The sequence below is a fragment of the Pelodiscus sinensis genome, chromosome 4 (genome assembly GCF_049634645.1).
Source record: "Pelodiscus sinensis isolate JC-2024 chromosome 4, ASM4963464v1, whole genome shotgun sequence".
NCBI classification, from domain to species: Eukaryota; Metazoa; Chordata; order Testudines; family Trionychidae; genus Pelodiscus; species Pelodiscus sinensis.
Genome location: NC_134714.1, coordinates 111,441,583 through 111,456,648, shown reverse-complemented (window position 1 = coordinate 111,456,648; position 15,066 = coordinate 111,441,583). Strand labels below are relative to the sequence as shown.

The window sequence follows — 15,066 nt, the reverse complement described above, 5'->3', positions numbered from 1 at the left end:
GTGGTTTTCTGTAGAGTGGTGTCTAATTTAGCATTGGTGATTTGTACTGTGGTGTTCAGGAAATGGATCTCGTGTAGAATGGTCCAGGCTGAGATTGATGGTGGGGTGTAGGTTGTTAAAGTCTTTGTGGAATGCATCCAGTGTTTCTTGGCCAGGGGTCCAGATTATAAAGATGTCATCAATGTAGCGTAAGTAGAGAAGAGGTAAAAGGGGACGGGATCTGAGGACATCGTTCTAAGTCAGCCATAAAGATGTTACCCGTACTATGTGGGTACTGAGCAGACCTGGTAGCAGACCTGTGTAACTTTGTTCTCACCCACAATTATTTCCAATTTGGGGACAACTTATACCTCCAGATCAGCAGCACAGCCATGGTGTAGCCAGACAGACACCCCCCCCCCCCCCCCCAATCTCATCCATCTTATTTGCCTCTCTGAAGCATACAGGGCAGAGAAGGAGCAGTAAAATCAGCATAGTCTATGCTGGCTCATCTGATCCTGAGGAGCTGAAAACAGATATGTGGAGAGAGAGCGATTAAGGCAATCAGCATAGCCATTAAGCTTTGATCTGCTTTGATGCAAGATCAGGATATGCGAGTCTGCCCCGGCTGGCACCCATGTTGATTCGAACACACACACAGTCCCTGGGAGAGGAATTTCCCACTGAGAAAAGAATCCCCAGTAATTCCAATTTAGTTATCTCTCTTACCAGTGTAAATTAAGTTCACAACTCCCTTGTAAGAACTGGTCTCACAAAAGACAGACCAGCATCATTTGGCATGACAGATAAGAAAGAGAAATACGTGACCCCATGAGTATAAAAGATAGGTCCAGCACACACTCACTTTGAGTGTCATTCTACCCTCTACCTGCTAGTCGGGTTAGGTGTTTGACCTCCCGAGGTTCTATGGGGACGCCCACCTCGTATTTTCGTCTTTCCTAGGAATTGAGGGACCGGCCCTGGCCTGACATGCTGGAGTCGAGAGGCACAGAAGGGGGTAAAAATTGTACCTGGATGTGGTCCTCTGTCTTAAGTGTACACATAGAAAGAGTAAGCTGTTACTTGGTACCATTATTTCTATTTTTCTATCTTTATCTTCTTTGTAACCATTTTTTAAGATCTATATTTTGCTAGTAGTTAAGAAATAGAACAATAGCCATTGCAACCATATGATTTATAAGCTTCCTCAAATAAACCTGTAACTGTTTAAGTTTTAACCTGACTCCTTCAGTTGCTGTAACAGAACCAGACACAATTTAAAAGAATGTCAGCCGGTCTTAAGGGACAGATATAGGAAGCCCTGACCGTCGGCTGACACGTGGGTACCCGCATGGCCCCACAGTACGCTAACATCCTAGTCTACCCATCTGTAAGAAAGGGGAATTATTTTGTACTGATTGGCTGTAAAATTTTTATAATCGAGATATAATTTCTTTAGTACATGTCCATTATCTGAAACTGCAAATAGGGTATCAAGTGATTTCCCCCTCCCCTTCCATTATTTGATAATTTGCCAATGTGAAAGAAATTGAACAATTAGACTTTACCGGTACCAAAAGCATGACATATATTTACATTTTGCTGGTGGTTATTAGAGAAGAGAAAGTTGCCTTCCACTCTGCAAGCCTGATTGGAGTGGAGAACCAAGTAATGAGTTGCTGAAGTTGCCCTGAATCAGACTTTATGTAATCAAAGCTCTTGCTTCTCTTAATGATGGCTTTGAGTCTAAGGCAGCAATTGTAAGTGTTTGGTGGAGTTGGATTTTCTCATGTTTAGTAAAGTTGATGCTTCCATATTCATTTTTGTTAAAACATTCAACTGTTTTTTTTATCTGAGGGTTTACTCTGTTTTTTTTTGTTTGGGGACAATGTGCTTTAGTAGATTTTTTTTTTTTTTTTAATTAGCTAATAGGAGTTAGGGCTTTTGACTGTTCTAGTATTACTATTCAGTAATACTCAGGCTGAAGCTCTCAAGACACAAGAGGCTCTTCATCATGTCTCTTGCACCTTTTTGCACAGGGCTGCTGACAGAATTGGGGGATTGATGTTTGGCTTCTGGAAGGGGCAGGGTCTCGGCCAGAGGTGGCAGGTTTGGCGCTAACCTCCCACATCTAACCCTTTAGTGCTGCCCAGCCCGTGCTGTCTGAGGCTCCAGGGACAATTTAAAAGGTCAGCGACTCTGGCTGCTGTTGCTTCCGCAGTAACAGCGGCAGCAGCCCAGGCCCTTTTAAATTACTGGGACATGAGGCAGCTGCCCCTTTTACCTCCTCCTGTTGGTGGCCCTGTCCTTGCAGCATGATACTAAAGTACTGTATTGTGTAATTATTAAGCCAAGCTGTGTTATTAACCAAGCAGGATACTTTTATTATGTTATTAACCAATTGTAATAAATAAATACAGTAATGATATTTGGGCATCATTTTGCAGTGATAATTAGAGAGAGAGAAGGTAAATAAAACAGTATATTCAAAATATTGTGGCTCGTTTGGGTAATGCTGATTGCTAATTTGGCTCCTGAACCACTGAGATGTGAGTATCACTGGTCTAGATACATTTTAAATTCAAAACCTGGCCTGAGAACTGTTGTGCAAACATATATGTGCCATAAACTAATTTAAGTTCCTATTTAATTCTCATTTCTCATATAAAACTGTTGGATTTTTGTGTGAACACAAGAATTGTATAATCTCAATCTAAGTATTAAAAAAATGTTCATGCCGGATGACATGGTGATATCATCATGTCACCAGCGTTGCCCTGCCCCCGCAGGTGTTCTGCTCCAGGCAGCTCCTCTGGCCCCCATCCCTTCTTCCTGGAGCTCCTGGGGAAGGGGCAGCCTCTTCCCTCTCCACTTTCTGGTGCTCCGGGGAGGTAGGAGACACACAGCCTCTTTGGTGGTACTTGTGCCCCAGCTGTGTATGCTGCACCCTGACCCTGCTCACCCAAGTCCTGGGGCAGTGGTGAATCCATGCCTGTCTTAGGTGCCAGGGGGGAGTTTTAAACATGTTTGCAGCAGGGAGGGTTCATGGTATGATCCCCACTCTCCTAAGTTGAGACTCTGCACCCCACTTACACATACCTCCCAAGCCAAGACCCCACATCCTCAGCCTGCTCACTCACTGTTCTGCTGAGACCCTGCACCCCCAGCCCCCTCATGCATGCCCTATACCAGGACCCTACACCCCCAGCCCTTTCACTCACACCCTCCATGGAGACCCTGGACCCCCAGCCCCCTCACTCACTGCCCCAAAGCTGAGGCCCCGCACCTTCACCCTTTCCCCTGGCCAGACACCTACTCCCAGCCTACTCTTGCCCCCTCCTTTGCTTGGCATCCTCCTTCCCTCCAGACACCTACCCCCAGCCCGCTCCTGCGCCCTCCACTCTGGCTAGACACACATCCCCAGAGAGAGGAGAATTGGTGAGTGTAGCTCTCATGCTCTTTGACTGTGAAAGCCGCTGAAGAGAGGGGGGTTGGTGAGCATAGCAAGCAGGGGGCTCTGCCCCCTAGTCTCCCATAAATATTAAAAATGTGTAGTAAATTTGTTTGGGTAAAATGCGTGTCAATACAGAGGACTTGGAAAAAGCTTAGAAGTTGCTTGAAAGTAGGGATGTAAAATCCTGTTTAATTAGTTAACCAGTTAAACAGCATGGTTAACCGATTTAATGAGGGCAGGTAGGAGTTGTTCTGGCCACCAGTTAACCATAACTGGTAAGCATTACTCGATAAGGTAAGTATTAACTTATGGGTCAGAATTCCTTACAGATAATAGTTTAACTGTTTCAGAAGGGTAGCCGTGTTAGTCTGTAACTGAAAAAACTTTAGAAAATAACCAATAGTCTTGCAGCACCTTAGAGACTAGACTTTAAGTTTTTTCAGATAATAGTTTATAATAGAAATTTCAACTCATTCTAACTGTCACAGTGGGAACAACTGCTATAAAACTAAATGAGATTACCACTTGCATTTCTCTTAATATTCTGAGGTGTTAGAGAATATTAAATAATAGCCTTTAATGTTCGTGGAAATGACAAACCAAAATGCATTTCAGTTATTGAAGTTTCAGTATATGTGAGAAGACAGTGCTTTGCTCTTCATTCAGGTTATATTGCTGAAGCTGAAAATATGTCTGTTCTCAGTTTTAGCACTTAATTTCTAAATTTGCAGTCTAAGCCCAATACTTGCTATTTTTTCCATCTTATAGCATCACCTAGTTTTGTTGATTGCATATTGTGCGCTCATGCTACGGTTATGATTCTTTACATTCTTCTTTGAGTGCTTGCTCGATTCCCAGTAGGTATATGCACACTGTATGCAGAGTAGTCAGAAAGTTTTCCCCCCTAAAAGTACCTGTTGGGTTGGTTTTGGAACCCCCAGAGTTGCGCCTTCATGGGATTGTATATAGATCCCTGCTGATCTGCCATCTCTTCATTTCCTTCTTACTGTCAGTGAGCCATCAAATCACCTCTTCTCTTGCTAAAACAAGCAATTACTCTGATAGACACATTTTTTTGTTGCACCTGTAAATAATGGAAAACTTAATATTAATTGGTTCAAGTAATTCTTAGTTTAGATACATTTCAGTCGGAGCTTCACCCCACCATATTTCCCCTTCTCAGAATTGAGGCGTGCCTCAGTCTCAAAAGTTCAAACCATGTGGGTTCTGAATTCAACAGATCTGTCTTAACCTGCAAGTAGACTTGTATCCCAAAACTGTCAACGTTTTGGAGAAGAGAGAGAGAGGAAGAGATAGAGAGAGAAATTGAGCATTGTCTTTTTAATGACTGTGCTTCACTGCCAAATACTTATTAGTGTGTTCTTGTGGCTTGCTAACAATGTGAGTGGTCAGTGACTGATCGAGGCTGATGGTTGCAGTAGTTGCTTCTAAACAGCAGATACTATTACAAACTATTATTATAGGTATATATTTTATGAACACATTATTTGTTTTTAGTCAGCTGGAAGTTAGTCTTAGACACACTGTCAAATTTGATCTATTCTATGTTTTAGTAGGTGATGTCTGAGAGATCTGCTCTTTAAAGCAACAAGAATAATTTTGTATGGCCCTTTATTAATACCCTGCCAATTCTTTTTCTTTCATTACTATAGCTCTTATAGATCCCTTTAAATGTGAGCTGTTTATTTAATCTTACATTTTTATAAGCCTGTTTTGTTTGAGAATATGTTTAAAAGTTATGTTTTTTTATCTTGAGTTATTAGGACATCTCATGGATATTTTTGGCATATACTTCTGAATGCTGTTGGCTTCTTATAGCAGTTACATTCCAAGCTTGTTCAAGCTTTTATAGAAGGTTAGAAAATTGGGATTTCTCGTTGTAGAGTTTGCTGTGAGGTTGATTGTCTATTATCCTTTTAGAATTAATATTTCTGCTACATTCTGTTGTGAAAGTATGTAACTGTTAAAATAGGTAAAATTCCCTTCCCCAATTAGTTTTAGAAAATAATTGGATTCATCCAGTGATGATATGAAGCTCAGGTACAAAGTTCAAGTTATAAATGGTTCCAGGGAATTAAGTTTAGCTATTTCTTATAATTTATCAAACATAGTATTTTTATGCAGTTTACTTCTTTAAGTCAAGAGTGATGATATGAGATTTTTTTCAGTTATTGTAAGTGTGAATTTTTATGTCCTTATGCTTGATATGATGCTTCTGAATATGTTTAGATCATGTTATTGGTTACGTTTTTAATAAAAAGTCAATATATTATTGCCAAATTAGAGAAATTTTCCACATCATTGCAATTTTTTTCTTGAAGGATTACTTCTGGAAGATTATAACTTCTTGGTTTCTAGGAATATTGCTAAGTTTTGCTGTTACAGACTTTTTTGCATTCTAAAAAATGTTTAGTAGTATGCTTATAGCTAAATATGAGAGAAAATATATTGTATGTTGCCAATTATTTCTTAGTTATAAGATTGATTTGTAGTCCATTTAAAGGTGTGACTTATTGTATAAAACATGAACTATTTTAGTATAATAGAATATTAAAGGATACCAAAGTGGTATTTGGGCAATTAATTTATCAATTAATTATTCTTTTTTCTCAAATCAAAGAAATGTGCCCAAGAATATACCAGAAATAATTATAAATTCAATTTAAAGCAGCACGGAATGCAATGGTTAATCAGTAAAGGCTTTCAGCCTGGAGCCTGAAATTTTTCATATTTTGGGGAATAAAATAATTGTAATTCATTTTCCATTGTTCTCTCATGCTCACTTTTATCTATTAAGTTTAAATATTCGATTATGACATTTAAAAGTTTAAGACTAAAAACATGGAACAAATGTAAGTATCATAAATGCAGCCATATACCTGTTTGTTTAAATAAAAGAAAAATGTCCTTAGAAAAAGAGACATGATGCACTCTGAATCAAACTGTGTATTTTGTTTTATAGTCTTGAATGCAAAAAAGAGAGTGAGGAGAACCCCCAAAACAAAATAAGTTCTAGTAGGTAAAATACATCATCAGGGTGTAAATTTTAGTGACTTGAATGAATATACATTGTGGATGAGTTTATCCCATTGCTTTTAATGTTAAAACTAAATAGGCTCAGATTACTATATACAAAGAAATACACAGAATTTTTAAAATAGGGGTGAATTTACTAACTTTTCTTTTAACTAAGATTTATATTCTTCATTTTCAAACTGACCTTGAGTATATTCTTATATGTCTGAGCCAAACCGTGGCGGTACTAAAAATATTTTATCAAGAATATTTCAGATTGTTTGTAGAAAGAGATGTTAATTGAATGTCAGCCAGCTCTGTTTAGAAAGTCTTAATAAGGGAAAGATTATTTTGAAAGTACTCTCATTATCACTGCATTGACTTTGAGTTTATTAGTAAGCCTTATCTTTCCCATTACTCCTGCTCTGTTTTCCTAATACAGCATTTAAATTATGATAAATGTAAAGGCAAAATGAGGGAATTTTGATCTTAAGACAGATAACAATCCAGATATACTGTACATTGACATAATTTAAAATAAATTATATATAAGATCATGTTATAACTGCCTTCAACATGTACAAGTCTGAAAATGTTGTTCTTATCAGGGTCCTGAACACAAAACCCTGGTCTCTAAATGTAATAAGATATTATGTGAGAATAGTGGTCTCTTGAGAAAACTGCCTTTCAGTTTTTCTTGGAGGTCAAAAATAGACTTCAGTTTTACCAAAATACAACCGCATTGTGTACGTATTATATATAATTAAATTAATTAAGGAAAGGATGTAAGTACAGTAACCAAAATACAGTTTGGAAATTTAGTATAGTCTTAGATTGTCTTGCAATATTAAAGGCAGCATTAATTAATATTGCAGTGTGGCAAGAAAAGACAGGTACTTTCTGGTAGTTTAGATTTCAGTAACCTTAATCTGGAAGTGAGGAAGCCAGAAAAGTCTCCTAGATTCCCAGTAATATATAATTATATTGCATCAGTTGTCTTTAACAGATAGTTTCTGTCTGTAGTCACACAATGTAATGATATATCTCCTTTGTTTTGAAAGTATCAGTCCCTGAAGATTAAACACCCAATTTCATCCTTCAATTTTAAAGATTTAGATTTGTTCTTTGTTCAGTTAACTCTTGACTTGATCAATCTGTATATCTTCCCAGTATAATTAGTCCTCATGTAGGATAAAGCAGATCAGTCCAATTTCAAGCTGTTTGTATTTACATGGGTGTTGGGTGCTGTGTTTTCCTAAATACAAAGAAAAAAACCCGAATTTTTAGTTCAGATATATATCTGAGATTTTAAAAATGAATAAAGACAAATATTTCATGAGGAGAGGTAATGGTGATGTGATGCCATATTTTTTACAATGCCTCCACAATAGAACTCCTCTTCAGGGGTCCATAAAAAGATATTGGAAAAAAACACAGCATTAAGTTTTTTTTTTCTTTTTTTGTTATATTCATTCTGGGCCTCTCCAGATTCTGCTGAAGTCTGTAATCCTAAATTTTGAAACTTGGTACAATGTTAACATCCAAATCTTTCTATTTGAATGTTGAAATGGGCACTTAAATGCCCAAAATAAGTATTGGGGATTTGTAAATGCCAAAATGCACATTTGGATGTCTGAAGGTACTGATATTTGACAGCTGCAATTGTAAATATGCCAATTATTATCAAACAATTGAGTTGAAACCTATATGGTTAAAAGTTATTTAGACCTTAGATGTCTTCAAATCACCAGGGCTTCATCAAATGCATTCAAGAATACTCTAGTTGTTGACCTAAGGTGATATCTGAGCTAGTACGTATTATCTTTGAAAAGTAATGAAGATGGGAAAGGTTTCAGAAGATGCAGAAAGGAGCAAATATAGTACTCATTTTTAAATTACAGACCATGAGCTTAACTTATGTACTAGGAAAAATAATAGAGCAAAAAATCAAGGAATCAATTTGCAAACATATATAGAAGATAGCCTGATAAGAACTGTCATGGATTTGTCAAGAAGAAATCATGTGAAACCAACCTGATAGCTCTCTTTGATGGGATAATGAGCTTTATGGATGGGGGGAAAGCAGTAGAAGTGGTGTATCTAGACTTTTAGTAAGGATTTTGATAGTCTCTCACAACCTTTTCATTAGCAAACTAGGGAAATACAACACAGATGGAGCTACTATAAACTGAGTGCATAACTGATTGTATTACCATTACCAGAGAGTAGTTACTAGTGGTTCATAATCATACTGGAAGGGCATAATGAGCTGGGTTTTGCATGAATCAGTTCTGGGACCAGTGCTGTTCAAAATCTTCATCAGTGATTTAGATAATGACATCGAGAGTACACTTAAAGTTTGTGGATGGTACCAAGCTGGGAGAGGTTGAAGGTGTTTTGGAGGACAGGATTATAGTTCAAAATGATCTGGACACACTGGAGAAATAATGAGAGGTAAATAAGATGAAATTAAATAAGGACAAATGCAAAGTACTCCACTTAGGAAGGAACAGTCAATTGCACACAACAAAATAGGAAATGGCATCGTAGGAAGGAGTACTGAGTAGGGATATAAGTTACTATAATGTTCAGTGGATTGTCGTTTCAAATGATATTTCACAAGGCACATTATGTACAAACTTTATCATATTCTTGTAAAAAATGGTGACCATAATAGTATATACCAGGGGTCAGCAACCTTTCCGAAATGGTGTGCCAAAATTTAACCCTCCTGCCCTGGGCTGAGCCACTGTCCTGGAAGACGGGGAAGGGCTCTCTCTACCACACGCTCTGCTTGGTCTCCTTTCCTGGCTCTGCTCCAGCTTTTCTTGTGGGGAGGAGAGGAGCAGTGCATGTGCGTGTGCTTCCCCGGAAGCTGGATGGGGCACGGAGCATCAGGGCTTCCCATGCCCCTTGCAGGAAATTGGTTCTGGCTTTAATTTTGTGGGGGGCACACTGCTGGATCACCAGTATGGGCTAGGGTGGCTCGCAGGGGATTCAGGGAAATGGGCAAGGCAGCCCTGCTGAGGTGGGCTCCTGTGGGGGTCCAGTCCATGGTGCCCTCATCTTCCTGTCGGGGGCCAATGTGGCTTTGGAGTAGGGGACCCCCCCATGCATTTTTTTCTTTCCCCTAAGCCGATGCTACTTAGCCCCAGAGTTACATCCCAGGCAGCACTTGCCCTCTAGTGGGGGCCTGGTGATGGCAGTGCTGGTGGCTGTGTGACACTTGAGTGCTGTCTTTAGCCCACCTGCTGGGGGCACCATGAGGCAGAAAGGGAGGTGAGTGGAGTGGGGAGTGCCAAGGCTGCAGGGCTGGGGCTGTGAACAGGGCAGAGAACTTGGGTTGGAGGAGATGGGGATAGAACTCCCAGGCAACGGCGGCGGAAGGGCTGTAAGGCAGTTCTGCACCCTCACCCTCCTCCAAACCAGGAAAACAGTGCCCTGGCCTGCCCCCATAGAGTTCCCCACTTCTCCGTGCAGCCTAGCCACCCCTGGAGAAGCCCTGCTCAGCCATATAACCTGGATGCCCTGGAGCAGCCCCACCCTCAGAGCAGCCCCACTCATCCATGTGGGCTGACTGCCCCCAAAGCAGCTGCCCGCCATGCAGCCCTTCCAGGTGATTCATGTGGCTGCCATGGAACAGGAACCAGGAGGGGAGGGGGCGTGGTAAGGCTGCCCCAGCAGGGACAGCCTTGCCACTGCCTGGCTCCAGTTTTGGCACACAGGACAATCATCCGTCATGCAGCCCCACTGGCCGAACCATGTGCCATTCAAAATTGGCTCTCATGCTGTACATTTGCATATACTATCGGTCACTGGTATATACTATCATATTGTCTAATGCTATTTACTGCCTGCATGTAAGAGAATGGAGCCTTATAACAAAATCTCCAGAACATTATATGTTTCAGTAATTGAACTGAGATAACACAGCTGCAATCTTACAGTACTTCTATCCATTTTTGTACCTGTTGTACTATAGTCATGTGATGTCATCCATGACTTCTGTCTTTTTTTCCCTTTCTGTTTCTCCTTTGCTGTTGACTATGTGCTCACCTGAAAACAAAAGTCATATAAGGTCATTTGTCAGAGCATCGGACTAGGAGTCAAGAGTCATAGCTTGCTCTGCTATTAACTTGTGATATAAACTATGTCAATTTACTTAAGTTTATGTCAGTAAAGTTTTGGCTTCATTGGTGCTATCAATGGTCTAAGCCGCAACTGCAGCATAACATTCACCACCCTGACTCAAGTTTCTATCTGTAAAATGAGGACAATACGCTATATCTTTACTTCTCTGTAAGTGTTTCTAAGATTCTCTGCTAAAAGTTGCTATAAATGTGGGGGTATTAGTAACACTTCCTCTGGGTAGGAAAAACCACCCCAAACCATAAGTCACCATTTGCCCCCTCCCCATTTCTACCCCTTCTCTCAGCAAGAGAGGGGTTTGCTGGTGCAACCCAGGAGATAGCTCCCTGTCACTCCAGTCTGTTAGCCACCCTAGACAAACTTCTCAAGACTTTGCCAGCCCATAATTTTCCTTGTAGGTTAACACTGTGTACTCCATTTCCCAAATGTCCCAGAATCATCCCTCTGTAATATACGTCCCCAGTCACCAGACACTCACAGAAATTGCCACGTTCACTATTTGCAATGAGACACCATACACACAGCCCGTTCATTTTGTTTGTTTTTGGGTCAGCTGAGGTTTCTCACTTGACTTAATATTACAGCACTGAGATTAATTTATAAGAAAAGTATTAATATGTTTGTTAATAAAAAACAGTGATTTAAGGGATGCTGAATCGGTTTCGTGGAAAATTTGTTTCAATAAAACAAAAGTATACTATACTTCTAAGAGACTAAGCATAATTTTAGCTGGTTACACTTCTACTTTAACAGTTTTTCACTTGTAGAGCCCTTTGGCATGGCTTACTCATTTTCAGTCAAATGATAAGATTATTCATGAATCAGCCCATTCTGTCGAGTGGTTCTCAGCAAAATTGAATATTGAAATGTCACTTTTCTTTATAGTTTTCAAAGCATATTGTCTTTGCTTCTAAAGTCAGGAGTCAGTATTCCCATGCTGATTTCACTGTCTTCCCATGCTGATTTCACATCCCCAGTCTGTTTTTTCCTGTTGACTTGTATGCAAATATAGTTTTTGTTGTATCGTGTTTCACAATGCTCCATTTACATTACAGAGAGGAAAATAAATATTTTTTCTCCTGTATGGAAATAAATCGCTCTCTTTGGTTACAGGCTTTAAAACATACAATCAGTAAGTGTGCACAATATCTTATCGAGTGTTAATACATACATTTTGCAGCGATATTAATGTCCAGTGTGTTGTCCATTTTCATTTAATTCCTTAAAAAACATAGTTTCTTCTTCGAGTAGTGTCCCCATGGGTGCTCCACTGTTGGTATCGGGTCATCCCGGCGCCACAGATCGGAGTTTTCCATTAGCAGTGGTTGGCTGGACCACACATGTGTAGCACATGCTTAGTGCCATTCTCATCCTTTTGAGGTCTCGTGTGATCCGGCTCCTGCCAGTTCATAGAATCATAGAGCTGGAAGAGACCTCAGGAGGTCATCAAGTCCAGCCCCCTGCCCAAGGCAGGACCAATCTCAACTAAATTAACCCAGCCAGGACTTTGTCAAGCAGAGACTTAAAAACCTCTAGGGATGGAGATTCCACCACCTCCCTAGGTAACCCATTCCAGTGCTTCACTACCCTCCTAGTGAAATAGTTTTTCCTAATACACAACCTAGACCTCCCCCACTGTAACTTGAGAACATAGCTCTTTCTTCTGCCATCTGTCTCTACTGAGAACAGCCTTTCTTCATCCTCTTTGGAACCTCCCTTTAGGAAGTTGAAGGCTTATATCAAATCCCCCTTCACTCTTTTCTTCTGCAGACTAAACAAACCCAAATCCCTCAGCCTCTTCTCATAGGTCATGTGTTCCAGCCCCCTCATCATTTTGGTTGCCCTCTGCTGGACCCTCTCCAATGCATCCACATCCTTTCTATAGTGGGGAGCCCAGAACAATACACAATACTCCATATGTGGCCTCACCAGAGCCGAATAAAGGGGAATAATCACTTCTCTAGTCTTGCTGGCAATGCTCCTCCTAATGCAATCTAATATGCCATTAGCTTTATTGGCTACAAAGGCACACTGTTGACTCATATCTAGCTTCTCATCCACTGTAATCCCCAGGTCCTTTTCTGCAGAACTGCTACTAAGCCAGTTGGTTCCCAGTCTGTAACAGTGTTTGGGATTCTTCCGTCCCAAGTGCAGGACTCTACACTTGTCCTTGTTGAACCTCATCAGATTTTGTTTGGCCCAGTTCTCTAATCCAGGCATGTCAAACTGGCATTTGGGGGGCCGCATGCAGCTCAATCGAAATTTTTTGCAGCCCACCAGAACATTTTTAAAAAAGAATGAAGTGTGGCCTGCTGGCCGCTCAGAATACATGGCCGAGTGCCTGCTCATGGCCGGCCGGGCCGCTCTGCGCATGCGCTTGTGGCCGGCTGGGCACTCTAGCAGGTGCTCACAGCTGGCCGCTGTGCTCATGCTACCCCAGTGCCTTAGGCGGCAATGTCAACTCCGGGACCCAGGTATTAGGTTGGGGGTGGGGGCCTTGGAGAGCCTGGCTCTGGGGGAGGAGGGAGGCATTAGTTTTGGGGGGGCTGGGAGTGCCTGGCTCTGGGGCAGGAGAGAGGCATTAGGTTTGGGGGGCTAGCTCTGGGGAAGTGGAGGGGGATTGGGTTAGAATGGGGGTATGGGAGTGCCTGGCTCTGGGAGAGAGGAAGGGGTTATTTTGTTTGTTTATTCCCAAATAAAATTACAAAACGTATATTTTATATCAATAGTCAATTTTTTGCAATTCCATGAATAATTTATATCATCATGCAAAATCTCAAACTTACAAAGTATCTGAAATTTTCAGAGAAGCCTGTTCTATTTGATTAACCATGGTCTATACTTGTTTTTATTTCAACAAAACAAGTTATGTATCATATACAAAATCTAAAAGTACCTTAAATTTATATTTAAATTATGTAAAATTAATTTTAAAATTATTTAATATGAGCAAATAATTTTACACATCAAATTATTGTAATATTATAAAATATACCTGAAACATAATCTATAAGAATAAATAACTACAACTTTCCAACAAAGTACATTTTCTTTGGTGGCCCTAGGGTTGCCAGGTGTCCGGTATTGGTGCCTTCTGCCTAGCACCTAAAATGCACTTTTTTTTTTCCTCAACAAACCATCTGGGAACCGTAGGTTGCCCTTGAAGCTATCATTTTTCATTTGTGCGGCCCTCAGTAGGCTTTGAGTTTGACATGCCTGCTCTAATTTGTCAAGGTCGCTCTGGACCCTATCCCTGCCCTCCAGCATATCTATCTCTCCTCTCCTTCTTTACCACCCCAGCTTGCAGATCGAGAAAGATTCTTCCCATGAATGATTCTAGTGAGACAAGAAATTCACTTTTACTGTTATATATAGTTATTACTTCAGTCAGTTTTTCATTTGTCATTTACAGTTATCCTGTTTTAAAAAAAAGTTGGTTTTTTTCCCTCCTGTTAGAGGTGGGATAGGGAAACGAGTCTCAGGATATTTTTATTTGACAAATCTCTGAAGCCTTCAGAGCTAGACTGTCATGCTTTGAGAAAAGAAAAACGGAGAGCTTCCTCTCCCACCATGGCTCCTGCCCACAAAAGAATTTTGCCAGCTTGTTCCCTACTACCAGCCTCAACAAGCAGGATACTTGTTGGAGAAACTGGGGCGTTGTGAAACTGTGACTTAAAATGGCCTCAGAGCCAAAACCAAGGCACAGACCATCTGCGGTACCGGCACCAGTGGCACCGATCCGACATTAGGCACCGCCAGCTGTGCCATCCACAGCACCTACATCAACGGTGCTGTGTGAAGTGACTCATTCGGCACTGACGCAGTTGCCACAGACATTGGCATTGAGGCAACCGGTGCAGACTCCCCACCGTTGTATTTGGCGCAGACGTCGGCATCTACGCAACTAGCATAGACATCGGCACCTATGTACCTGGTTCAAACATCGGTACCAATGCACTCAATGGCGTCATCGGAGGGCAGTATAGAACGCCCAGCACTGGAGAGAATGATTACTTCCTCGGTATCAAGCAAAGCATCCGAGAAATCACAGAGAATGCGCAAAATTAGCCCAGAACCACCTCAGTTTTTATGAACACCATCATCACGCTCATCTTCAATACACTCTCCTGGGATGCAAACCTCTACAGTCAGCCAGGGCAGACACTTCAGACCGGTGTCCAATCTTTCCCACATACCACAACAACCTTACAGGAGGCACAGTTCTGTGTCTCCTCCTCCATCATCAAGGGGATCTTTCAGATCATTACACTCTCCAGTCTCTCTCCTGATACATACCATCATGAGCACCATATAACTGAACCTTCACCACGATACCACTCTCCCAACAGATGGGAGTATAGACATCATAGACATTCATACCACTACGACTGTTCCGATCAATGGTCAACTCACTGTCATCACCAAAAACATATAGCAGCCTCCATGCT

General features: G+C 41.0%; 1 protein-coding gene across 8 annotated transcripts in view; it reads left to right on the top strand.

The window, feature by feature from the left end:
* The window catches only part of PLEKHA7 (pleckstrin homology domain containing A7), a 291,921-nt gene that overhangs the window by 59,204 nt on the left and 217,651 nt on the right, over nucleotides 1-15,066 (top strand). The window contains exon 1 of one of the 8 annotated variants that reach the window (XM_075928063.1): nucleotides 1,029-1,050. The exons of the other annotated variants lie outside the window; for them this stretch is intronic. The gene's annotated coding sequence lies outside the window, so the exon portion shown is untranslated. Of the gene's footprint in view, nucleotides 1-1,028; nucleotides 1,051-15,066 lie in introns of those variants that run through there. 8 annotated transcript variants of the gene reach the window in all.